The sequence below is a fragment of the Macaca mulatta genome, chromosome 12 (assembly GCF_049350105.2).
Source record: "Macaca mulatta isolate MMU2019108-1 chromosome 12, T2T-MMU8v2.0, whole genome shotgun sequence".
NCBI classification, from domain to species: domain Eukaryota; kingdom Metazoa; phylum Chordata; class Mammalia; order Primates; family Cercopithecidae; genus Macaca; species Macaca mulatta.
This window is the reverse complement of record NC_133417.1, coordinates 114,735,898-114,761,220: the sequence shown is the minus strand read 5'-3', so window position 1 is coordinate 114,761,220 and position 25,323 is coordinate 114,735,898. Positions and strand designations below refer to the sequence as shown.

Sequence of the window (25,323 nt, the reverse complement as noted above, 5' to 3'; positions counted from 1 at the left end):
CAACTCTGTTGGAGAGTTGGTCCAGTTTTGGCATGTTCAGAATCCGCTAGGGTTCTCAGAACTTGAATCTTCTTGGTCTCTTTCAGTCAGGAGAGCTGGCTCCTCTTCTTCTGAGTTCATCCAAATAGATTCACAGTGTGAATGTGTACTTTTTATTGGTAGTGGATATTAATTATCAAGATTAGTAACAGAAACTTAGAATATATTTCTGGATGCATGTTCTTATTTACACCAGCTGTTCAAAGTCCTGGGATTCTAATCTATTGAGTTTACAGAAAGTTCAATCCTTCTGGCAGCTAAAAGAGGCCAAGGTGACTGCTAGCCTGCCTGAGGAGAAGCATGTGAAATCAAATGCAATTCACGATCAGCAGCACTTATTTTATGACTGGATGGGTAGCCAAGTATACCTTTGCATCCTTTGTGAATTCTAATCAAATACGTTTGAAGAGAAAAATCCTAATAGTTTTTACATTTGTCTTTAAAGCCAATTATATTTTTAACCTAAACAGTAAATTAACTCTTTCAACTGTTTTCTTTTTGACTGAGAATTGATTTGTTCCATTTGAGAGGAATATAAAAAGAATATGCATAGTTGAGTCTTGTTTGAGCTAAAAAACTAAGGCATATTGGTCAATTTCCTTTCCAAACTAGATAAAATTCAAAAGGTGACAAGCAGTTTAGAAAAATAACAATAACAGTGTTCGCTTGACTCAGGTGTGCATAAATTAGTTTGGGAGACTTCACACACATAATGTCTGTGCAAAGAGGGCTTTATTAACAGAGCTTGAAGCTTGGAAGAGTTCATGCATGTCGCACAAGTAAACAGACTCCTTTCTTAAATGTCATTAAGTAGAGTCTTTTTGGCAATTTAATTTTATTTTGTAGATACAAAGGGTGAGACTTTAAAAATCAAAATTAATTTAAAAAATATTAGTACTCCTTCAAAGAAGATTAGAATGCCGAACATCCTTTATCCTTTCTATCTGTATGTCACACATCACAGAAAAATATACTGCCAACCAGTGTGATTCAACCTCCCGAGAACTGATTTGTAGTAGACTCAACAATCATTACTGATGAAACCATAATAAATTAGCATTTCTCTCATTTATGCATTTGGTAAGTTACTGGCAGCACAAGAGGAAAACACTAAAGAAATAAAAACGCCCAGATATAGCCTATTGACTTGCAAGCTCACTGTATTTCAGACATAATTTATAAAAAAGCTATGTTTTCCATGTCAAAGATTATTCATTATCTTTAAAATACAGTATTTTTCTGTCTAGTTAAAAAATTCACATGCCTAAAGTGTGAAATGTGGTTGGAGTTAAGCCTAACAAGAGAATTTATTTTTATGTAAGATGTAGAAAGGAATGAGATACTTCTTCATGAAAATGTTCTAAAAATAAAATCCTACATTATTATAACTTGAAAAAAAGAAAAAAGAATAAAAACTGAAAGGATTGGCTACCCATAACTATAATGTTTAAGTTACTAAATAAAAATAAAAATTTTAAATGTAAGTATAACTATAAATAATTAGAATACCAGCCACCATTTATGGCCCATGTTGAAGTGCCCTAGCACTTGACTAAGTGTGTTACAGTGAATATGGCAATCATTCTTCACAAGTCTATGAGGTAAGTACCATTGAAATTTACTGGTGAGAAACCTGTGCCTATACAGTAACTTGCCAAGAGCCATACAGCTGTCAATGTAAGAAGTCTAATCCTGAACTGACCTGAGTTATTAGCCTCTCAACAGTGTATCTTGCTTAGCCATAAAAAACTGAGCAAGAATCTGTGCATGTAAAGAAAGTATAAGCTTAACCTATAGGAAAGGCTACATAGTCACAATCCTGGCTCAAATGATGGAATAGACATTACTGCTATAGAGAAGGAGAAGGGAAGCATTTGAAATCAAGTAGCCTAGCAGTGCTAACACCTGGGGAAGCCTGCAAATTCAAGGCAGCTGCCTCCCAGCTCACCCACCGTGTCCTGGCTCTGTTAGCCCTACAAGGTGGTTTGCCCAACCGGATTCAGCAACACATCAAAAAGCTTATCCACCATGATCAAGTGGGCTTCATCCCGGGGATGCAAGGCTGGTTCAACATTCGCAAATCAATAAACATAATCCAGCATATAAACAGAACCAAAGACAAGAACCACATGATTATCTCAATAGATGCAGAAAAGGCTTTTGACAAAATTCAACAGCCCTTCATGCTAAAAACGCTCAATAAATTCGGTATTGATGGAACGTACCTCAAAATAATAAGAGCTATCTATGACAAACCCACAGCCAATATCATACTGAATGGGCAAAAACTGGAAAAATTCCCTTGGAAAACTGGCACAAGACAGGGATGCCCTCTCTCACCACTCCTATTCAACATAGTGTTGGAAGTTCTGGCTAGGGCAATTAGGCAAGAGAAAGAAATCAAGGGGATTCAGTTAGGAAAAGAAGAAGTCAAATTGTCCCTGTTTGCAGATGACATGATTGTATATTTAGAAAACCCCATTGTCTCAGCCCAAAATCTCCTTAAGCTGATAAGCAACTTCAGCAAAGTCTCAGGATACAAAATTAATGTGCAAAAATCACAAGCATTCTTAGACACCAGTAACAGACAAACAGAGAGCCAAATCAGGAATGAACTTCCATTCACAATTGCTTCAAAGAGAATCAAATACCTAGGAATCCAACTTACAAGGGATGTAAAGGACCTCTTCAAGGAGAACTACAAACCACTGCTCAGTGAAATCAAAGAGGACACAAACAAATGGAAGAACATACCATGCTCATGGATAGGAAGAATCAATATTGTGAAAATGGCCATACTGCCCAAGGTAATTTATAGATTCAATGCCATCCCCATCAAGCTACCAATGAGTTTCTTCACAGAATTGGAAAAAACTGCTTTAAAGTTCATATGGAACCAAAAAAGAGCCCGCATCTCCAAGACAATCCTAAGTCAAAAGAACAAAGCTGGAGGCATCACGCTACCTGACTTCAAACTATACTACAAGGCTACAGTAACCAAAACAGCATGGTACTGGTACCAAAACAGAGATATAGACCAATGGAACAGAACAGAGTCCTCAGAAATAATACCACACATCTACAGCCATCTGATCTTTGACAAACCTGAGAGAAACAAGAAATGGGGAAAGGATTCCCTATTTAATAAATGGTGCTGGGAAAATTGGCTAGCCATAAGTAGAAAGCTGAAACTGGATCCTTTCCTTACTCCTTATACGAAAATTAATTCAAGATGGATTAGAGACTTAAATGTTAGACCTAATACCATAAAAATCCTAGAGGAAAACCTAGGTAGTACCATTCAGGACATAGGCATGGGCAAAGACTTCATGTCTAAAACACCAAAAGCAACGGCAGCAAAAGCCAAAATTGACAAATGGGATCTCATTAAACTAAAGAGCTTCTGCACAGCAAAAGAAACTACCATCAGAGTGAACAGGCAACCTACAGAATGGGAGAAAATTTTTGCAATCTACTCATCTGACAAAGGGCTAATATCCAGAACCTACAAAGAACTCAAACAAATTTACAAGAAAAAAACAAACAACCCCATCAAAAAGTGGGCAAAGGATATGAACAGACATTTCTCAAAAGAAGACATTCATACAGCCAACAGACACATGAAAAAATGCTCATCATCACTGGCCATCAGAGAAATGCAAATCAAAACCACAATGAGATACCATCTCACACCAGTTAGAATGGCGATCATTAAAAAGTCAGGAAACAACAGGTGCTGGAGAGGATGTGGAGAAATAGGAACACTTTTACACTGTTGGTGGGATTGTAAACTAGTTCAACCATTATGGAAAACAGTATGGCGATTCCTCAAGGATCTAGAACTAGATGTACCATATGACCCAGCCATCCCATTACTGGGTATCTACCCAAAGGATTATAAATTATGCTGCTATAAAGACACATGCACACATATGTTTATTGCGGCACTATTCACAATAGCAAAGACTTGGAATCAACCCAAATGTCCATCAGTGACAGATTGGATTAAGAAAATGTGGCACATATACACCATGGAATACTATGCAGCCATAAAAAAGGATGAGTTTGTGTCCTTTGTAGGGACATGGATGCAGCTGGAAACCATCATTCTTAGCAAACTATCACAAGAACAGAAAAGCAAACACCACATGTTCTCACTCATAGGTGGGAACTGAACAATGAGATTACTTGGACTCAGGAAGGGGAACATCACACACTGGGGCCTATCATGGGGAGGGGGGAGGGGGGAGGGGGGAGGGATTGCATTGGGAGTTATACCTGATGTAAATGACGAGTTGATGGGTGCAGCACACCAAGGCACAAGTATACATATGTAACAAACCTGCACGTTATGCACATGTACCCTACAACTTAAAGTATAATAATAATAAATAAATTAAAAAAAAAAAAAGAGAACAGAACATTCTGTATGATACTGCAATGGCAGATATATGTCATTATACATTTGTCAAAGCCTGTAGTATATACAACACCAAGAATGAACCCTAATATAAACTATGGACTTTGGATGATAACGATATGTCCATGTAGGTTCATCGACTGTCACAAATGTACCACTCTGGTGCAAGATGTTGATAGTGGAGCGGCTGTGTGGGGGTGGGAGCAGGGGGGTATCTCTGTACCTTGTACCTTCTGCTCAATTTTGCTGGGAAGCTAAAACTTCTCTTTAAAAAATAAAGTCTTTTTTTAAAAAAAAATCACAGAAAAAAAAAAAAAAAAAAAAAAGAAGGTTTGCCCTTAATAGGGACTGACTGAGGACTCTTACAAAAGATAACATCTATGTATGTGGCTAGAGGCAGAAAGCACAAAAAATAATCCTTTCTTTGAGACAGGTGACAATGGATCTTTGCAATTTGGGGGATTGTTAGGGATTTTGACACTAGTTAGGGGGAAAAACTGTCTACCCGAATATGTGTTGATGGTAGACAGCCCCGGAAACAGGCTATAGAGAAGACAAATCCTATTAAGCCAGCTGGGAGGACTGAGAGCAGCTGGTGGGTCTGGAGGCTGCAACAGCTAGGAAAGGCTTGGAAAAATCTGCATTGCAGATAAACCTCAAGAGAAACAGCTGAACTCTTAACATTGCCCCTGCCAGCTTTTCTCCTGAGAGCAGAATGGCCTCAGGTGGTGTAATGTAGGTTGTATATAATTTCCAGGCCTTTCTGGTGACTTTGGATAATATACAATTCCATCTATCATCTTGCTGCTTTTCACCTGTCGATGTGTGTGGGCTCTTTTTGTTTGTTTATTTTTATTTTGGGTAGGAGTGAAACGGGTGGAAAGGAGCAAAGGGGCATAGTAAAGGCAACTGTGCAGTCCCTTCAATGCTCCTTTCATAGGTCTTAGCTTTTGTTTAATGTTAGGCTTTGTCTTTATCAAACTTTACCATTCAGTTTCAAAACAACATCAAGAAAGAACTGAGCACCTACCTTGTTTGTTAAGAAGGCAGTAATGTAATTTGGAAGGTCATAGTAATTACTACTAGTTATATAACTTTTGCTCTGCAAATTATCTTCATTAACTCCCTCAATATCCTAATAAGTTTTTTTTATTATTATTCCTGTTTTATCCACCTGAGGCTTGGTAAATTTCCAATATTTCACAGTTGATGAGGATTTGAACCCAAGGGTATCCAATTTCAAAGTATGGACTTATTCCACTACATTATACTCAATATTTGCTAAATGCCTGTTATGTGCCTGACATTCTGCTTGCAAAAAAGGAATAATTTACTAGCCATAGCCTCCAGAAATTTCTGTTCTGTTGAAATGAAGGCAATTGTAATAAATGGGTTTTTTTAAATACAGGCAGTTATTATAAAACATTTCTAAAACACTTGATTTTTTCTGGAATGTGTTCCCAATAGCAATTTGGAATTCTATAAACGAAATAACGGTAATTAAAGTCTGATATATGATCACAAGAAAAATAAATGTCTAATTAAAAGGAGAAGGTACAAATATGGTTTTGATGATCCAGAGGATGGATGGGATTTTGATAAGTGGAACCTTGGTTGGGATGTCAGTTAGGTACGCTTTTTGGGTGAAGAGAAGAGAATAAAGTATCAGCTGATCGATAACATTGTCTGAGCAACTATTCTCTACCAGTCTGTGCAGTGGGTGTTGGGGTTCAAGTTAAGAATAGGACAGACACAAGGCCGGGCACGGTAGCTCACGCCTGTAACTCCAGCACTTTGGGAGGCCAAGGTGGGCAGATCACAAGGTCAGGAGTTTGAGAACAGCCTGGCCAATATGGTGAAACCCAGTCTCCACTAAAAATACAAAAATTAGCCAGGCACGGTGGTGGGTGCCTATAGTCCCAGCTACTCTGGAGGCTGAGGCAGGAGAATCACTTGAACCTGGGAGACAGAGGTTGCAGGGAGCTGAGGTTGCACCACTGCACTCCAGCCTGGGTAACGGAGTAAGATTCAGTCTCAAAAAAAAAAAAAAAAAAAAAAAAAAAAAAAGAATAGGACAGACACTCATGGAGATTCTAGTCTTGTAGGAAGATGGGCACTGATCTGATAAATGCTAAAGTGAGAGAAGTATAGGGGCTCTAAAGTACATAATGGTCAAGCCTAACAGACCAGATGATGAGAGGCTTAATCTGAGACCCAGTCAATGAGCAGGACTTCAGTGAGCAAAAGAGAGGAGGGTGGGAGTGGGGAGAGATGGGAGGCAGCATAGAGAGAGAGTACCAGGCCAAAAAAATGCAATAGCTGCAAGAAAATCACCTCAGGATGGACCTAGACAGTCAGGCAGAGGCAAGATCATGGATGACCTTATGGCACAGTTTATTCTGCACTTTAGGGTGAATGCTATGGGAAGTATTGAAAGGTTTAACCACAGAAATATCATGATTAGATTGTATTCTGAGAAACAGTCCAGCTACCATGTGTACAATGGTTCCTGTGAAGCAAGAGTTGATACAGGAGCTGTTGCAGTCATCAGGGTTCAAGATGATGAGAGACTGAACTAATACAGTTCATATGAGGATAAATAAATGAATGGATTTGAAGCCTGTTTAGAAAGTAGAACTGAATGGAACTTGGTAACTGATTGGACTGGTATATTTTTGGTAACAATTTTAATATAAAACTGATTTATATACAGAACAATGATGAAATGATGGTTTAGAATCTTTGAAAATAAATATAAAGTTATAAAATTGTCAAGTGATTAAGTTTGACTGTAAATAGAAAAACCCCAATTAACAGTGGCTTAAACAAAATAGAAATATATAATGAGAATATCTCATATTAAAAATGGCTGCTGAAGCTCCAGTCACTAAGTCTGAATTCCCACCAGAAGAAAGGAGGAAGAAGTGAGGAAGAGCACACTTACTCCATTTAAGTAGTTGATACACATTTTACACTAAACTTCTTTTCCAGCTTACTGGCCAGAACTTAGTCATATGGTCACACAAAGGAGGCTGAAATTCTGGATCTTTTTCTGAATGGCCAAGTATCCATTAATCTCCCAAAAGCAGGAGTCCTATTTTTACTGAGGAATAAAGAGAGAATAGGTATTGGGGGCAAAAGTAATCTATACCACATTAATTATTGGCCTTAGGTATGAGTTAGAAAAAAGACTTGTAAATTGCGCCACCTTTTTGCAACAACAGAATATTAAAGCATAAAACACATCAAAATGAACTTGCTTTGAGTTAGCACTTCATGTTTTGCCTAAATCTCCAAGTACATTTCTAAATTTCAATTACCATTCAGATGGGCTAGGTAGGTTAAACAGAGCCTCACCATCAGTAAATATGATTTTCTACTGCAACAAAGCAGCCTCAGCTATGCCAATATTTAAGCATAGTTGTTTATGGTTTCATTTCCTTTACTTTTAATAGGGGCCTAAAAAGCCAAACAAATGCATTTTATTCACATTCCTTTGCATAAGGCCTTGAATTTAAAGTATGTCATGTCACCAGATCCATTAACATTTAACTAGGGTTGGTGACTTATCCTCTGCAAATAGTCAACGTTAGAATGTAATAACTGCATGCAGAAAATAAGAGTGAATAGCAGTCATATATCTAATTGTATATGCATCACGCTGCATACATTCACATGGTGTGCTTTGTCTGTTTGATGTGTTTTCAGTTTATTCCTAAGAATAAAGGCTATCAATAAAGATGCTGTGTTTTCATAATTTAAGGAAAATACACCTTTTATCATATCCACAAACGGTTTCTAGTGCGTTGAAGTAAAAGGTCACTGTGATCCTTAACTTTCTCTCTACATTTAATCTCCTCTTCAATTTTTACAATTAAGCCACTTTACTGTTTTTCTTTTCTTTTTTTTTTTTTTAAATTATACTTTAAGTTCTAGGGTACATGTGCACAACATGTAGGTTTGTTACATAGGTATACATGTACCATGTTGGTTTGCTGCACCCATTAACTCGTCATTTACATTAGGTATATCTCCTGATGCTATCCCTTCCCCTACCCCCTACCCCACGACAGGCCCTGGGGTGTGATGTTCCACGCCCTTGTCCAAGTGTTCTCACTGTTCAATTCCCACCTATAAGTGGGAACATGCAGTGTTTGGTTTTCTGTCCTTGTGATAGTTTGCTCAGAATGATGGTTTCCAGCTGCATCCATGTCCCTGCAAAGGACATGAACTCATCCTTTCTTATGGCTGCATAGTATTCCACGGTGTATACGTGCCACATTTTCTTAATCCAGTCTGTCACTGATGGACATCTGTGTTGGTTCCAAGTTTTTGCTATTGTGAATAGTGCCACAATAAACATACATGTGCATGTGTTTTTATAGTAGCATGATTTATAATCCTTTGGGTATATACCCAGTAATGGGATCACTGGGTCAAATGCTATTTCTAGTTCTAGATCCTTGAGGAATCGCCACACTGTCTTCCACAATGGTTGAACTAGTTTACACTCCCGCCAACAGTGTAAAAGTGTTCCTATTTCCCCACATCCTCTCCAGCATCTGTTGTTTCCTGACTTTTTAATGATTGCCATTCTAACTGGTGTGAGATGGTATCTCCTTTTACTGGGTGCTTCATGTCCTAATCTTACTGAGAAAGCAGAAACTTTCAATTAACTGAAGCCAAATAAAATCAATAATAGTTTTGTGGCAGCTAATTAGTACCACTAAATTATACTCATTTTAACATAAATATTCATATTCTTAATATTGCCAAGAAAAGGATCACACACATTAAGTCATATATTCTATGCCAAACCTAAATTTCACATTTATTTTTACTTAGCTGAGAGTCTATCAACTACATTCTTGGTCTGCTTTCAACTTTGTCTTTCTGTGAGGTGAAAAATATATCCATGTGCAATTGCTTATTTTAATACTGCTACCACCATATAATTTCTAGTTCTTCTGAATTGTAGAAGGAGTTTTACTTTTTGCCTCTCCTTGGGATCACCTTGTAATTCCTATTCAGTAGGGAAGGGGTTTTCCTGTAACTAATCTCAAGGTTTTCATTTGTTACTCTGGATCCATGAGAAAGTCTTATATATAAAGACAGTTGACATTTATATTCTACATCTTACAATGTGTACTTGTGTGTTCTATCTCAACACTGAGAATTAGATCTTACCATTATTTTACAGAAAATAAAGGCCCAGGAAAGGAATTTTTCCAACCAGGTAGTTAATACTAGAGGTAGAGCAATGAAATAATAAGTGCAAAAGATTGCAGTGCAAATATATACTGTTATTATGATTATTCAGAGTAAAAAATATGAAATGTGATCAGTGATAGAATTCTTACACACACACTTCTTCTATTAAGTATCAGTAAATGACAAAATTGTCAAAAATACAGTGTAATCTTAGAAGAAAGTTTGAAGATATTCTAGACATCAAATGCAGATGGGCTGAGACAGAAAGAGAAAAAACACAGGGAAACATGTTTTTTTTAATAGTAGGACCCCAAAGAAACCTGAGGAAACCCCAAGCTTAGAGTAATCAAATACAGAGTCCTAGAGGACTATGGGAACAACATCATGGCAATTCATTAAGAAACTTATTCAGAACAATTGAGACCCCTCTTCTTCTCCCTTGCTACTACATTTGACCCTTGAAGCCTTCATCCTCAAAATAAGAACTAGTCTTTAATGAAAGCATGTGATCAGTTTTGGAACCTGGGCTAATACAGATAAATCCAGGCAGAACTAAAACACATGGTGGATGTGTGAAGATCTTAATCTGCTCATTGTCAGCTTGCCAGCTCTTTCTCCATACTTCCTCTGGGATGCCTGCTTTTTTTTTTTTTTCATCTGTCACTGAGGCTAGAGTGCAGCGACACAATCATAGCTCACTGCAGCCTTGAACTCCTGGGCTCCAGTGATCCTCTCATATCAGCCTGTCAAGTAGCTGGGACTACAGGCGAGAGCCACCATATTCAGCTAATTTGTGTGTTTGCGTATAATTTATATATAATTATATATTAATTTATATATAATATATATTAATTATATATTAATTTATATATTAATTTTATATAATATATATTAATTACATATTAATTTATATATTATATATAAATTATATGTGTATATATAGAATATATATAAATTATATATTATATATAAATTAATATATAATTATATATAAATTATATATAATTTTTATATATTACATATTATTTATTTTTATTTATTTATAATTTGTATATAAACAAATTATATATAATTTATATATAGAATTTGTATATATATAATATATACACACATACATATTTTGTAGAGACGGGGTCTTGGTGTGTTGCCCAGGCTGGTCTTGAACTCCTGGCTTCAAGTGATCCTACTGCCTCAGCCTCCCAAAGTGCTGAGTTTACAGATGAGAGTTACTGTGCCCTGCTGACACCTGCATCTTGACAGATTCTGCCCTATGATCCTCAACTAGTTCTTCATTCATTTTTTTAATTAAAAAATACAAGTTAATAAAATAAAAACTTCAAAATTAAGATTTTTGAGAAAAATAAGCAGCACAAACAATAACAATACATTTTAAAAACCACTCGAGGAAATAGAGGTAATTCAGGAAAGAAGAAAGAACTTAATTTTTCTCAGAGAGATTTGAAAGAATGTTATTTATATACTTTAAAAATGAACATCCTTTTAAAATGAATTATGGAAAAGTATCAATCAGAAAATAAGAAAGAATTCTTGGAAATTAATATATGACTACCTAATAATTTGAATTTAAATTGATTATATAATTTGAATTGATTTTTAAAAATAGAATTAGCAGGACTAAAGGTAAAGTTGATGATTCAGTTGACAAAAAGAAAAAAAATCCTAGAATGGAGAAAAAGTGAAAAAATGACCGAAAATATTTGAAAAGGGAGACCTTATAGATTCCGGAGGTTCCATATTTATCATTAGGAATCCCCTAATCACAGAACAGAGGCAGGAATAGCAAGAGAAATCAAAGAAGAGCAAACCACAATTCCTTTGAATTAAAAAGATATCATTAAAAACAGTCTGATTGCCAAATCGATTAAATGATAAAAGACTTTCATCTGGACACATCATTTTCAAGCTGCACAAAATTCCTAAAGCCTACTAAAAAGAAAACCATCAAAGTATTTCACAAAAGAATGAGAACCTGACTTATTTCAGGCTTCATATCAATAACACTGGATGCTAAAATGTAATGGAGCAAAACTGCATAGCTGATCAAATTATCAATCAAGTATAAGTACCATGTGAATATATAGTTTAAAACATGTAAGGACTCAGATTTATCAGTGACTGGTCACATACGAATAAATGCCTTCAGAAGGAGCTCCAGTCAAACCAAAAGGAAATACAGAAAAGATAACATGAGATAGAAGACACTGGGAGACACGAATATAGCCTAAAATGAGGGTAAGTCAGTCATGACTTGTGGGCCAAATACAGCCACCATCTGTTTTTGTAAATAATGTTTTATTGAAACACAGCCATGCCTATTCATTTACTTATTGTCTATGGTTTCTTTTGTGCTACAATGACAGAGTACATTGTAGCTGCGATAGAAACTGCGTAAGCTGCTGTGATGGTGATTAGATGACCCTCAAAGCCAAGAATATTTACTATCTGCCCCTTTAAAGAAAAAGTGTGCTGAACCCAGCTTAGAAGAAGAATTAGGTTGAAAAGGCATTAAAGTCTCCGGATCTCAACACTTAGAATATTTTCACTTGAAAAGCAGGAGTTGGGAAGACACGAGATTACCTTTACTTTTCAGTGGTTCTGATTACAGTGTTTGATTCAACAGGGAAATATATTTTTCGAATATATTCAAAATATTTTTGAATCAACATAAACAAAATACAGATTGCTTAATTATAAATACAGAACAGAATACATTCATAATAAACTTTGACAATATAAAAATTATAATAACCTAACAAATAGAGGGGAGTGGGAGAAAGTGTTAGTGTGCTAAATTTCTCACTTTTTATTGTAGTAAATCAATAGATACTGTCCAAAGTTAAGAAATGGAAGTATACTATTTACAACTAAAATGGTAATCAGAAGACCTCTTGGGGTATCAAGTATCAAAATGGTTTTCACTGGGATGTGAGATTGGGGGATGCGGACAAGGAGGAAGACTTTCACTTTCTTTTGGCTCTCTTGCTTGGTTTGTTTTTAAACTTTTATTTGTTTACTGTAAGTAGGTATTACTTTAACTTAAAAATGATAATTGTTATTTTTTTTTGACTTTAAATTCTTGTAGAAGGAGATAGAAAACGAACAACTTTGGCATTATTGACATTTCGAGCTAGATAACTATTTATTGCAGAAAGCTGTTCATTGTAGGAGATTTAGCAGCATCCCTGGCCACCTCTACTCATTAGATGTCAGTAGCTCTTGCTCCAGTTATGACAATCAAAAATGTCTCCAGACATTTCCAGATGACTCCTGGCAGAGGCGCCCACAGGTTAGGGAAAAAGCCTAGGCTTTGGGGCCAGACAGACCTGAATTTTATTTCAGACCCCACAAACAATTAGCTGTTTGTCTTTGGAAAATGGACTTACCCTTGCTAAACCTCATTTTCCTCTTCTGTGAAATTAAGCTTAAAAACAAAACAAAACAAAAACAAACAAACAAAAAGAAACCAAACAGTCTTATGAGACTTTTTTGTTTTGTTTTTTCATAATCTAGTAAAAAGGTATGTAATTGGCAAATAATATGCATTAAATAAACAGGAGTCATTACTATTTTAACGCTAATTGTAATAATGACCATGAAGAGGACAGTAGCAGGTGGAGTGAAAACTCTGTGCTAAGAATAGTGGGCAAGGAGGAGAGTAAGCCTAGGCCTCAGATGCCTGGGTGAAGGTTCTGGTTATGCTCCAGAGCAGCACTCTTCAATCAAACCCAGTGTGATAATGGAAATGTAATATAATATATAATGTTCTATAAAAAGAATGTGGCTATCAAGTGCTTGAAATGTGGTATGACTAAGGAAGTCAACTTTCAATTTTTAAAATTTTTATTAATTTGAGGCCAGGGATGGTAGCTCACACCTGTAATCCCAGCATTTTAGGAGGCCAAGGTGGGTGGATCACCTGAGGTTGGAAGTTCGAGACCAGCCTGACCAACGTGGAGAAATGCTGTCTCTACTAAAAAAACAAAATTAGCCGGGCATGGTGGCGCTTGCTGGTAATCCCAGCTACTCTGGAGGCTGAAGCAGGAGAATCACTTGAATCCGGAAGGCAGAGGTTGTGGTGAGCCAAGATTGCGCCATTGCACTCCAGCCTGGGCAACAAGAGTGAAACCCCGTCTCAAAAAAAAAAAAAAAAAAAAAAATTCCTAATTCGAATTTAAATAGCTGCATGTGGCTAGTGGCTACCGTATTTATTAGCTGGTACCGTTTGAGATAGCAAATGAGAGTCACTAAAGGGGGAAAAACACAACTGGAAGGGTGTTCTAGTTTGTCTGGAAGATTAAGGTAGTGATGGTGTTTGGGGAAGGCAGACCAGATACACACACTTCAGTAGCCCTGGTGTGCTAATAAGAGCATAGATGGGGTGGTAGAAAGGAGAACTGTGGAAGAGATGGGCAGCTGCACTGAGCATGGCCTTGGTGGACCCATTCCCATGGGTGTCTGCCTCAGGACACCTAACCTATGATGACCTCAGGGGCTGCTTGACCCTAATTCAGCAGCCCCTGAGGTCATCATTTTCTTTATATATGTTCCCCTTCCATGTCTACACCTGAGACCAGAACTGAGATCCAGTTTAAAGTTTTTCTTTACAAGCTCTTTTAATTATCCTAACAACAGGCAAATCACAATGCCTATGTTTTAAAATGTTTCTCCGTAGATGTGCTCTTTTGAAACCTTACTAATTTTTTTTGCTATCCTGAATTCTTACTGAGTTATTTACCATTCACTTAAAATTCTGTGGAACTCAGAACTGAACAATGAGTTCTTATTAATTTATCCTTCTTTCAAATGTGTTTTAAATCAATAATATTTTATTATTTCATTTCCTGTGATATATTTAGCTGTATCTGCTTTTAATGTTGAAACATTTTAAATCATTTCAGTAAAGACTGTGCTATTTTTACTAGTATTTACATAAATCCATGCCACACTAATCCAGACTTGGAAGGGCAGGAGTCTTTTAAGGTAGGGCAATCCACTTAGTAGAGGTCGCCACTGCCTTAGGTTCCTTATTTTAGCAATCAAGTCAGTGCATTATTAAAATATTACAGATTAGGACAATACACTCATTTATCTGCTTTAGCTTCATAGTAGTAGGAACTAAAGTCTCTGGAGTCAGAACAAGGATGTGTCCCAGGTTTACCATTTTCTAGTGCAGTGACTTCAGTAGGTCACTTGCATTCTTCAAACTTCAGTATTTTCATCTATAGCAAATATAATAACAAGGTCTGCCTTTCCCGTTCCAAACACCATTGTGAGCTTTGGAACACTACATATTAGAAAATATTTCATATTACTTAAAAGTGGTACAGAAGGTTTTTTTTTTTTTTTTTGTCCTTAAAATCTAAATGCATCTTCTTAACTGGTTGCATTATTCTAACAATTTTATAATTCACAGTCTATATTCTGGTTGTGTTTGCGAACTTAACATAGGGAGCTTACTCCATTAAGCATGCACACATTGCATGCTTAATGTAATATATTACATGCATTATTTCTCTTTTATCTCTTGGATTATCCACTTTCCTACCGAGGAAAAGTATAGCCAGAATTACATGAATTTCTAAGGCTCATGAGTTCTTATATGATTTTTAAAATGTTTTGATTGTTAGATCTCATATTTCCTCAAATGTCATCTTGGAAAGTCAATTATTTTAGGAATTTATGCTCCCACTATTTAAAGTATAGGTAGTCTACTTATGTTTTGTTTTTAGATTCTGAAGTACCACACATTTTCCTAAAGTTATGTTCAAAATTATCTTAATTAGTGGCTCTTGGGCACTACGTCAGAAGAATCCTTAATGCTTGATGTTTCACCTTATTCTGTATATGTTAACATGAAATTTTACCATGAGAAAATCGTATAAAAAGCAAGAAAATAGTTTTAAAGAAAACTAAGTACAACCATTGTTCACCTGGGAAATAAAATGTATAAAATGTAAGATCTTCCCAAAAAGAGATGTCATTTCTTAAGTTCCTACACACAGTGAAGAAATATATTTTGGTTATAATGCATTAAATGGAGTATTTTTTCCTTAGTAATTGCCATAGGTGGATCAATGTACATCTGGCTTTTTAAAATGGTCATAATGTAGTCATTAACACCAGGAGAGAATCTGAAAAAAAGGTTAATGCAAACCATCTGAGGCAGACCCAAGTGGAACCCGCAAAACAAAACAACAACAAAAACAAAAAACAAAACTTACTCAGACTTCTATTTTGAGAAAGAGAGACAATCTTGGAAGACCAGAGATGATTCTGTGCTACCCTGAGACTCTTAACAATTGAATGCATGGGTATAGTATTCAAATTCTGCAAATAGTCAATTCCAGCTTGATTATGCAAAGAAGACCAGTGCTGTCCATTATAGAAAGAATAGACTGACACATGCACACACCCATGTACAACACTCATTTTCTTAGCTTCGACTTGGCATGTGCATCTAGAGTAATTTCTAGGTAGACAACATATAGAGTGACATGGTGGCTGTTAACATGGCTTCTCTCCTAAAGGACCTTGCCTAAGTGTTCTTGAGGAAATGTGATTATCCATTTAACTTGACTTTACATAAAAACTAATTTGATACTTCACTACAATTTTAAATTTCTAGTTTCTAAGGACTTTTCCCATGCCTATTTGACTGTTTAAGTACACACCAAATTATAAAATGATGACAAAGTCTAGAGACCTGGTCATGGCATCGTCTAGAGAGAGAACTAGCCCCTTAAGCAAAGGATAAATGCTAACAAGGATGAGGACACCACAGATATTTAACATGCACTTGAGTATTCTGCCTTGAAGGATGGGTATGTTACATTTATTTGATTTTTTTCTTAGATATTTTATAGCTACAATGAGTGATGTGAAGGTAATCAAACAGGTCAGTGCTCTCAAGTTCCCATAGCTAAAAGAGATGACTAGAGTTACAGTCTAGCACTGGAGGCAGAAAGGTAACATTCCTCCTGACAGAGTCTGTCAAGGCTTTTTATGAATACTTGGCCCCTCTGAACACTCTGATTGTCTACACACAGATGCATTCTCCTGTAGAGTTCTGACAAATCCCTCAGAGGGATGCAGGTTGCTGTCACCAACCAAAACAGTCCACCACAAAAAAAAATGATTTCAACGGAAAAAAAAAAAAAATGCTTTCCTGAAGTCAGAGACTATCTTCTGTTTCCCTATGGCTTTAAGCAGAATCACCCAGGGCTTTTAGTAGGAGTGGGTGGCAAGAGGATGGAAAGTGAAGACTCGGAAGCTTCCCACAGAGGAGTGTGAGAGTGTGATGGATGTCAAGAGCTAAGGGGCCAGAGAATTTAGCAGCTCAGTACTGTGCTGGAAATCCAGGCAGAAAGGACATTAAAGTCCAAAGAAATCATGAGGCAGGAAATAGAACTGGAGTTAAGAAATGGACACAGGGTTATATAGAACCACATCCCCAAACCCAAGCCACTGAAATTCATGATATGGCATAATAAGCACTGAGAATGGGCAGAAAGAATGTAATGCCAGTAGCTCATCTGGGTTGATTTAATGGATTTTTCATAAAACAACAGCTGGAATTTTAAAACTCAGGAGTAGAGAGGCAATTCACTCTTTCCATCAAAGAGGTTTAAAAGTATGCTATGTTGCTGAATAAGAAGAGCTCACTTCAGACTTGCTCACCAACCACTCCTCCAATCATTTCTCATTTTTCTTGAATGGACATTTGCCTTCTAGCCTTTTACTAATCAAAACATGGTCTCCATGGACCAGCAGAATCATTACCCGGTAGCTTGTCAAAATATAGAATCTCAGGCCCCTCTTTAGACTTACTGACTGAGTCTGCATTTTAGTAAGATCCCCAGTTGACTCTTCTCTGCTTTAAAGTTTAAGAAGCAAATATCTTAGCATCTACTTTTACCCTTTTATAATTCATTCTCTGTACAGCTGCCTGAGTAATTTTATTTGTTAGCCCACTGATTAGCTCCACTCTCTAGAAGAAAAGTTCCATAAGGGCAGGAAAAGGGGGTGGAATTGGGTATTCAATTAATATTCATTGAATGAATATCCTTCAGTCTAGGGTAAAGTCAAGATGAGATATTCTAGGTTTCACGTATTTTTTCTTTGCCACTTCAAAAGTCTCACTCTCTTTTCCCTTGCTCTTATTTATAAGGAAGCTACATTTTGCATGGCAAGCCCAAATCCTTGTCCACATTCTTTATACCCTTTCCTTTAGAACATTTTCTATAAATTTGTCCTTTTTCTGATTACACATGTAGCACCCCTCTCTATCTGCCCCTGCCTTTGGCTTGCGATTTTCCATATTAATAAGCAGCAAAAGCCCACTGAAGTCACCACTTTCTTGCTTTTCGTATTTTATCTCTCTTTTCTTTGAGTTCTGGACTTCTTAAGTGTATTTTCCTATTGTTTTCATATCCTTATTTACTCATTCATTTCTCAAGATCTTGTTTCTTTCTCCACAATTTGACTGGTTAGAGTCAGACCCAGATTTAAAACTAGACCTAAAATACATGTGCAACTCTCTGAGTCTCTGTCCCTTCATTAGTAAAGTGGGTATCATAGAATCGACATCAGAGGTACTGTGATAATTAAAGTGCCTTTCACAGATGCTGGCACATGGCAGGTGCTAACGTAATCTCAGATTCTCCTTGGAGGAAAGCCGAGGCTCATTTTGAAACGACCAAATTTTATCTGTCTAGGAATTTGACAAAATAGAATACAGTGATTTTGTTGTAACTATCCATTGGAAATTATTTAAAATATTGTGTGAGAGTAATGTGCAAACTATTCCACTGCAGCATTATGGTGATAGCGAAAAACTGGAAACAGTAGGAAATAAAGATGTCCAATCTTTAAGTGAGAGAATAGTATGCAGGTAGCAAAATTTGTAAGAAATGCTTAAGACACTGCTGCATGAAAAAAGGCAGAATTCAAAATTATATCCTTATGATTTTGATTATGAAATTTTAAAAGCAATAGGATAAAAAATACATCAAAATGTTTTTAAAGTGTTAACAATAATCTCTGGATTGTGTAATTATGAGTGACTATTATTTCCTTCCTTATACTCTTCTAAATTTTACGAATTTTACAAAATGTGGATTTGTTTTTATAACAAAATAATTATTGAAATAAATAATAAACCAGCAGCATTTTCTTTATTCTCATTCTTCAGTTTTTCTGGAAATTTTGAGTTTTAACTTTGTTTTCTGTAACCTTCCCTGTCCTCTTCTTTCTTTGCTTTTTTAAAAAATTCTTCATTCAACTTTAATTCTTGTCCCTTATTTTGCATCTTAAATGCAGGTACTGCCAAGAGATTCCCTCTGGTCCTCTTCTTATCCTTCTTGTTAATGTCACCCACGCCCTCCCTCCCTAACTTCCCTTCTCAGCTTTGGATCTGCATGTTCTGCAATCTACGAGCCCAGTCCACCCACATATCCAGCCTCATGTCCTAAACATACCTCTTCATTTTTTATTCACGCTCTCACTCATTCATTTAGCATTTATTGGCTGTCTGCTATGTACTAGGCATTTTGCTAGCGACTAGAGATACAATAAAAATAAAAGAACTCTTTCCTCGTGTAGCTCTCAGCTACTTTCTCCCTTTGCTTTTTTCAGTTATCAAATTGAAACTTCAGAGTCACCTTTGAGTCCTTCTGCTGTTCATTCCTCCTACCAATCAAGCAATTGTTCTACTCTGTATATGAACTTGAGCTCAGAAGCATCTTTCATTATCATGACCTCTTTTTCATGTCCACAGTCAATACCCTCTTTGGACTTCTGTTTCTCCCCTGGGATTATTCTATGACAGCTTCTGAAGTGATGCTTTATTCAACATGCTCTCACTCACAGTTCTGATTTATCTCACACAGAGCTATAAAACAAATAATCTGAAAACACAGTTTGATCATAGTAGTCTCCTGCTCAAACTAGTCAATAGATTCCCACTGAATAAGAAACAAATCTCCTCGACTGGCATTCAAAGCCCTCTTCCAATGTATTAAGTTGAACTGAATGAAATTTTCTAATTTTATAATTCAAAAAAGATGAATATTAGCCATTTCATATGATGCAACTTTATTCTCTAAGAGATCTGTTTTTCTGCTCTATACTCTAGAATATGAATGAGATCAGTCTGTGCTTTCCCAGCGTGTTCACTTCCTTTGATTCCTTTGCTAGTGTTTGTTCTTTCTGGAGCTCCTCCATACGTGTCTCCCCCTTGAACACTTCTATTCATCCCCAAGTTCCACCTCAAAACACTCATGCTCTGTGAAGCATTTCCTGTTAAGTCCCATTCCAATGATTAGAATTCATGCCCTGTAATGAAGTCCCTTAACAAATTATCCATAATATGGTATATATACACCATGGAATACTACACAGCCATAAAAAGAATGAAATCATGTCCTTTGCAGCAACATGGATGCAGCTGGATCCATTATCTTAAGCAAATTAATGCAGAGCTAAAGAAAACCAAATACCGCATATTCTCACTTATAAGTGGGAGCTAAACACTGGGTACTTGTGGACATAAAGATGGCAACAATAGACACTGGGGACTACTAAAGGGCAGAGGGAAGGAAGTAGGAAGAGTTGAAGATGAACTATTGAGTACTGTGTTCAGTACCTGGGTGACAGAATCATTGATACCCCAAATTTCAGCATCATACAATATACCCAGGTAACAAACCTTCATGTACTCCCTGAATCTAAAATAAATTCTGAAAAAAAAAATGGATTTGTCTTTCTTATGGTACCAATGAGCCTTGGTACCACTTCCTCATCTTATTTTGCTGACTCCAACTGAGCTCCAGAAATGTTCTCCTGTAAATACTCCTTTGCAAGTAGAGAATCTTAATACATATTTGTGTAATTGTTAGCATCTTCAGTGATTTTTCTGAGTTAGTTATCCTTGAGGTTGAATTGGTATTTTTACTCTGCCCATGGCCCTGTTGCCTGCTTGTTTATTTATTTTGGACACCTGAACATTCTTCTGCCATTATTTCACTTTAAAAAGAAAAAAAAAAAACCCAAACACTTGCAAGTTATAACATCAGTTATGCTACATAGCACTTGGTTTCTCTAATTTTCTTATATAGATTATGCAATTCAAAATAACACTTGACTATAATGACATGGAAAAATGCTTTATGAATACATTTATTTTAAAACTTTCTAATTTATCTTTGACGTTCATCCTTAAAGAATAAAGTTCTTCAAGTTAAATATAAAAATTAAAATATAATAGAGCTTGAATATTAGTTAAGTATTTGAGGACATATTCACTTCTACCATAGATAAATAGGATACAGAGAGAGAGAGAGAGATCTTGATTTATACTTGCAGATAAATCAAGATATTTGCAAGTATACTGTTTTAACCTTACTGCATGGAACATGAAGACAATGACTAGGTACCAAAAATATGCTAGAAAAAAAATGTGGTAAAATTTAGTGTTTAATGTGAAGGACTTTGGGGCCAGACTTGGGTTTGCCCAACTGTAGTCTCAATTCATTTATCTGTAAAATGGAGACCATTCTTATCTCCCAGGATTATAGGGAGAGCTAAAGGAGATAATATATGTTAAGGACTTAGGATATTGTCTGTCACATAGTTAATAAAAAATTATACTTTTATTAATAAAAATAAATGACAGCAAGAAAGAACAGTATTCGCTAAAACCATATGATTCTAGAAGTTTCTTGATAGAGTCCTTAAATATATACAAAAGATTCTATCTATCTATCTATCTATCTATCTATCTATCTACCTACCTACCTCTCCTTAAATGCTTTGTTGCTCATTATGGACTGGTAAGTATGACATCATTTCTCAAATTACATTTATAGAGAGGGGTGGGGGGAAAGGCCTCCTCCCCTTTGCTGCAGCAAAATGTTGGCCAAAGACATGAAAAGCAATAAACAATGTCAAGCCTGGGAGTGGTATTTAGGAAGCGTCCATAAGCAAAGCTCAGGCTGCAGTTTGGCATATGTCCCCCAGCTGATGAAAGTGAAAGGGGGCATTTCAAGAATTCTTTCCATTTTAATCTGAAACCAGAAAAATCCTTTTCTATACAGCCTAAAGAAATTTATACACATGGTTTGTCACTTTTATATCCAGTTTAATGATCTAATTATTATTTATTAGAAACATGTAATGAATATTTTGGGTAACTAAAAAAATGACCAGATGTCTGTTTCACAGTGTATAATTTTAAGAAAGGCAAGAACAAAAAATCAATGGGGGAAAATGCTGACAAATTCATTTATTCATGAAATAATTAAATAAATATGTACTGAATTCCTACTGTGACCCAGGTACTATACTATGTGTTAAAAATATAAGTGAAAAAAAAAATGAGTGAAATCAGTAACGGAATTAACCCATCACAATATTGACTAGAAAAACCATGATATAGGTCCCAGAATTTGACTCCAGTAGTCAAATTCTGTTCTGATTTGACCACTCAATCTACTATTTTAATAAATTCATTTTTTATTATATGCATTTTGTCAGCATAGCGCTAGATGAATTTTTAACTGGTCCTCCAAAATTTAGATGCCAGAGGCCTGTTGGTGAGATCGTATGCCCCTTCTTCCAATATCCAGACAAATCCTAACAGAACTTATTAGTTCCTATTGACAACGCATTGGAGTCATTTTTTAGCAGTTAAATAATTTCACCCTTTTCCAATTCATACACATATCCTAAAGTTCAAAATTAATATAATGAGTTGCTGAATGAGTCTGAAGATTAGGAAATAGATCTTCATGTGAAATATATGCTCTCTGGATTTAATTAGTTGGGAAAATACCAAATAGATTTTTTTTCCACCAAACATAAATATTTTGACTTACTTTGAGTGAAATCTTTTAAAAAGACAGAGTGGTCTCAAGAGTTTTACAATATCTAGGAGAAACAGTCCTGTTTGGGGGATTTCATACACGATTCCACTGAGTAATTTCTGAGGAAGAAGTGCAATATAATTTTATGTGTCTCAAGACTAGTATTAGCTTTTGTTCAATATCTGAAATAATGCAATTTCCTTTCTTAGAACACACTGATTTATTTTAACGAATTCATTCTCCTGTTCAAAAATCTTTATGTGATGCTGCCTACACTCTGGAAGGCTGAGGACAGTGTCATCTACCCCTTCCCTCTCTCTCCCATAATAATTACCTACAGCAGCAAGGCTCTTAAGAAGTGCTTGTGGAATGAATAAATTAAGGTTCTCATGATTATACATTGCAGATATTAACAAAGGACAATGTATTACTCTGCTACAAATATTCACACTCACAGGTGTACACTCACATACTTACAATATTTCAGGGTAAGTAGTTGGACATTATTTTCAGGTATATTTTTTAAAAACTAAACTAATTGTGTAAAATGCTTTGGACCGACAGTCTGGAGAGGAAATATTATACGCAGATCCCAAAGAAAGGCTTAAAAGGTGTTACTGATCTTCTTCTCAGCAGGGCAGAAAATGTCTTCCATTTTTTAAAGGCAAATTACAAATATAGGTTTTATTGACATTAATAGGTGTTAAAGATGGTCTTAAAGAAAAGGTAATATCCATAGTAGCCATCTCAAATCAATATATATTCTGATGCTGAATTTCAAAATTAATGTTTTTCATGTAAGGCATGAGGCCCAGGATCAAATGGATTCAAGTGCATTCATGGTAAGATGAAGGATTACTTTCTTATGCTGTCAATTCCAAATAAAGCAAATGTAAAATAAGTTCTTTCAAGAACTAACAACCTCGACCTTTAAATATATCCATTGCTAAAGACTGAAATGTAGATAAAGAAGTTACAGTATTTTATTTGTAAAGACAACAATACTGAGTCATCCCTGGGCTTTCGTCTCTAGCACCCATTCTACCTGGGAAGGGCAAGGCATTTCATTTAACCATTTAAACAAATCACTTAGCAGGATTCGTTCAGATAAAATCATTACTTAGCATATTTCTCTTAAATTCAAATTAATGAATTTTCATTTAGATGGAGAATTTTGGACTTAAAATAAAGCTGTTACAACGATAAAATCTCCAAATAAGCCAAAAACGTTGATATTTGTTAATAACTTGCAACATAGGCAAAAGATACAATTTTTTAGTCATCTTCTAATCAAAACAACCTTAGATAATAGAAGTATCTGCATAGAAAATGGTATATGCAATAGACAATGATCAACTTAAGCTTAAGGATAAAAGACCAATCATAGATAAATTAATTTAAATAAAAACATTCCAATTCTCCCCTGATTTTCCCTCATTAAAACATCCAAACAAAACATGTGGTACCTTTTAATTTTCTGAATGAGTAGCTCCCAATCAATGCTTCCTCGGTTAGAGACAACAAGCTGAAGAATCTACCGGAAAAAAAAAAAGAAAGAAAAAATATGTATGTGTATGGATTTGTTAACTAAATATCAAAAATTATAACTCACCAGTAAGCAAATACATTCTTTATACTCAAATAATAAATCTATGCCTGGAGGTCTGTAGCACAAAAAAAATGCAGTACTCGAATATTCAGGAAGCTCAATAATGAATTTTAAAACATCTTTACTCTGAGATTACATAAAGCACATCCTTTGAAAAACGAATTAAAAATGAAACAAAATAAAATTAAAAGCCCCGAACCATTACCAGCGCATATGCAGCAAACCCCACTGAATTCTAGCCTTTGAGAACTGCTGCAGAATCCTTCTCCGGGAGCATTATCCCCACAGGCTGGCTCTCTGGCTCTCTAGCTCCAGACAGACGCAGTCTGCAAGCCACCAGCTCGTGTCTGTGTGTACCGGGGAAAGGGAAGCTGCAAATTAGAAGAAGTCCCCGCAGTGGCGAACAGGAAAATAAGGCGAGTGGGAGACAGGGAGAGAGCTCACTAGCCTCAGAATTTTCGAGAATGATGACAAGCTACTCAGCTCCGCCATCATTCACTGACAATAGGATGCAGCCCTCACTTACGATTTAGCGGTTTGCCATAGGGGCTTCTGGTACCAAATGCCTGACAGGCATTTTAATTGCCTCCATCCAAGTGTGTCCCCAGGAGTCGAGTCTATCAGCCTATGAATGTCATCATCTGGTCTCCTTTGTGTTAATGCCAGACACACACACACACACACACACACACACACGCACGCACACACACACACACACCACTTAAATACAGAAACAGTTTTCAGGCATACAGGATTACAAACAAGTTAAGCTACACAAACTGGACATCACTAAATACTAATTTATGAGAATTTTTATTGTCTGCATTAAGGACATCAGAGATTTGTCATTGGCAGATAATTACAATATTTTTAAACTATCGCATATTGCTTATTTATGTTCCAAAATAAATATGTTCATGAAAGAAATGCATATTTTTATGTATATTTTTCTGCAGAAAATTCAATACCCTTTTAACAGTTATAATTATGCACTTGGCCATGTTTTCCTTACAAGAGAGAAAACAAAAAAAACAAAGAGAATTAGAAAACCAGGGCCAATATGTGATTTCTGGGGGCAATCTATTTTATTCCATTTACATACAAAAGCAAAAGGAGGTGGCAACAAGCTTGGTCCTAGGACTTTTCAGTCCCTGAGGGCCCAG

General features: G+C 36.0%; 1 protein-coding gene across 26 annotated transcripts in view; it reads right to left on the bottom strand.

The window, feature by feature from the left end:
- The window catches only part of MAP2 (microtubule associated protein 2), a 315,941-nt gene that overhangs the window by 139,009 nt on the left and 151,609 nt on the right, over positions 1-25,323 (bottom strand). For 20 of the 26 annotated variants that reach the window (XM_077957477.1, XM_077957491.1, XM_077957479.1 and 17 more), the window contains one exon: positions 24,018-24,085. The gene's annotated coding sequence lies outside the window, so the exon portion shown is untranslated. Of the gene's footprint in view, positions 1-24,017; positions 24,086-24,365; positions 24,516-24,686; positions 24,794-25,323 lie in introns of those variants that run through there. The other 6 variants (XM_015110856.3, XM_015110861.3, XM_015110862.3 and 3 more) reach the window with 2 other exon arrangements.